The sequence below is a fragment of the Corapipo altera genome, unplaced genomic scaffold (genome assembly GCF_003945725.1).
Source record: "Corapipo altera isolate COAL_440 unplaced genomic scaffold, ASM394572v1 61133, whole genome shotgun sequence".
Lineage (NCBI taxonomy): Eukaryota > Metazoa > Chordata > Aves > Passeriformes > Pipridae > Corapipo > Corapipo altera.
The window spans coordinates 1-2,174 of NW_020889407.1; the positions used below are offsets into that span (position 1 = coordinate 1).

The following is a 2,174-nucleotide window of genomic DNA, read 5'->3' on the forward strand; positions in this document are numbered from 1 at the left end:
CAGGGAGAGGAACCAGGCTTCTCTTTGATAAGAGCTCCAATCACTCCTCTGATAAAAGAATAGCTTAATGTATGCCTGGAAACCACACAAGGATCACTTCCTTTTACAGACATATGGAGGAAATCTTGACTTGCTGGCACAGAAACTGCTTCATCTAAGCCTTTGTCCTTGGAAAGCCCCAGCTCAGCTGTTGCACTTGTCAGTAACTTCTAGCTGGCTACCTGAGGCCCTCTCTTCAGAGTCCCTCACACAGCCTGAAGTATCCTCCTCATTTTCCTGCTCTGCTCTGCCCAACAGTTACTACCTCCTAGATCATCTCATGCCAAGTATTCTGCCTAAGGGTACTGAAAGCATTAGAGGTACCAACAGGAGAGGCAGCTACCAGAATGGTCCCCCCAATACTTCACAGGGTCACTACCTTTTTGGGCTAACAAGGGAAGCTGTGAAAGTGCACTGGTAGTCCTCCTTTTGTTCTGGAGTGAAGGCCACTGTAGCAAAGGTGTGCGGTAAGCCAGGAATCCTCATCTCAACAGGATCCAACTTGAAGATGTTGCTGATGAGGCTGTGAGGCTTGGGAGGAACCCACAGTGCAGTGTTAGTGTCACATCTTTCAATGTGACCCAGTATATTCCTAGATGCATCCCTGGGAACAGCCCCAGACAGCCTGTCTTGCTTCATGCTTCCCTGGGCAGGCTCCCTCCATCCCAGGGGATGCTGACCTTGCGCCAATGCCCAGGCGAGCAAAAGCTTGCTTTGAGGGCTGGGCAGCCACCCCAGCACATGTGAGAGGTTGGGACAGCATGGAAACAGCTGCAAATAACCCCGGACTGGCCTTTCAAGAGAAGGAAAAGCCAGGAAATGCTCTGCTTTGAGCTCTGCCCCATCGGTCTGTAACAGCCCCTCTCTGAGTGTGCTTTCGAGAGATGTTCAGAAGGATTCCCACCAAAGACCCAGAAGCGTGAGCCAAAATTTGCTTGAGAGATGTGGAATTCAATGCAAATGCCCCCCTGGCATTGCTACTCTGCCCTGCAGTTTGACCTGCACTGAGCTGGACTGGTCCAGCTGGGCCAGAGAACGCAATGACTCTGGAGAACAAGGCAGGCTCTCACATGGCCTTTAGAGAGCAGCGCTCACCTTGGCCTCTTGTTCTTACCTCTCCAGGCAAGGCTTTGATGGAGAGGACCATGTCACATGGGACACTGCTGCCATTAGAGATCTTGAAGTGAGTCGTGGCCCGTTGCCCAACCTGAACTTTGGTGAAGATGAATTTGTTATCATCTCTGATGAACACACCATTGCCTTGCACTGACTGTAACGTCTGGCGGAGATTGACGTTGCTGTGGATCGGGTACTGCTCAAAGATGGACGTGACGTCTTCAACAAGCGCTGCAGACAGACCAGAGGAAGGGCTGAAGCTGGAGAATCTCTTTTCTGAATTTACTTGGACCCAGTTGGCCTCTCAGAAGGTTTGATAAGCCTTTTCTGTCCAGGTGACTGCAAACCCCAGCCTTGGATGAGAAAGCTCAGTCAGTGAGGATGGAGCTCAGTCAACCTCAGTCTTAAAGGGCATTGCTTTCCTTTTATGCTTCCACACATCCCTTCCAGCCTCTCCCCACTGGTGGACTCGAAAAGGACTGCAGCCTCTGAGGATTTTAAGGTGGGACTTCAGGACCAGGGTGCCTCTCTATCCAAGTAGCAAGTTTAGGTGCTGATCAGCAGCAGGACTGCCCATGGCAACCTGTGGACAGCACGTACCTGGGAAGCAGGACTCGGCAATCAGGGTAAAGGGAATGCCGAGGGGATTGTCCTTGGGGTCTTTGTTGCTGATGTCAATGTACAGCTACTCCTCGCATTTCCCCTCTGCTCCTGCGTTGCAATTCACTGTGATCTTCTGCTGGCCCCAAGGACCGATGGAGCCGGAGCAAGGGGACACCGTGAACATGCCTACAGTGAGCTGAGCCTGCAGAAAGAGAGCCAGGACAGGCTGATCCCCAACAGCCGTGCCCTGAACACCCCCAGCAAGGAGGATGCCATGCCTTGGCCTCCAGCTGGGCCCGAGCACCCAGTGGCAGGGCAGGGAAGGATGACTCCACAGCCCAAAGGCAGCCCCAGGATGAGATGAACAAACCAGGAGGAGCTGCACGTCTGTCCCGAGTGGCAGAGAGAAAGGAGTT

General features: G+C 52.7%; 1 long non-coding RNA gene across 1 annotated transcript; it reads right to left on the bottom strand.

Moving 5' to 3' along the window:
* Positions 1-98: 98 nt before the first annotated feature.
* Positions 99-2,135, bottom strand: LOC113942203. The gene is made up of 3 exons (XR_003525866.1): positions 1,756-2,135; positions 1,154-1,386; positions 99-570 (listed from the first exon to the last, which is right to left on the bottom strand). It is a non-coding gene; the product is annotated as an uncharacterized LOC113942203 (long non-coding RNA).
* Positions 2,136-2,174: the final 39 nt, after the last annotated feature.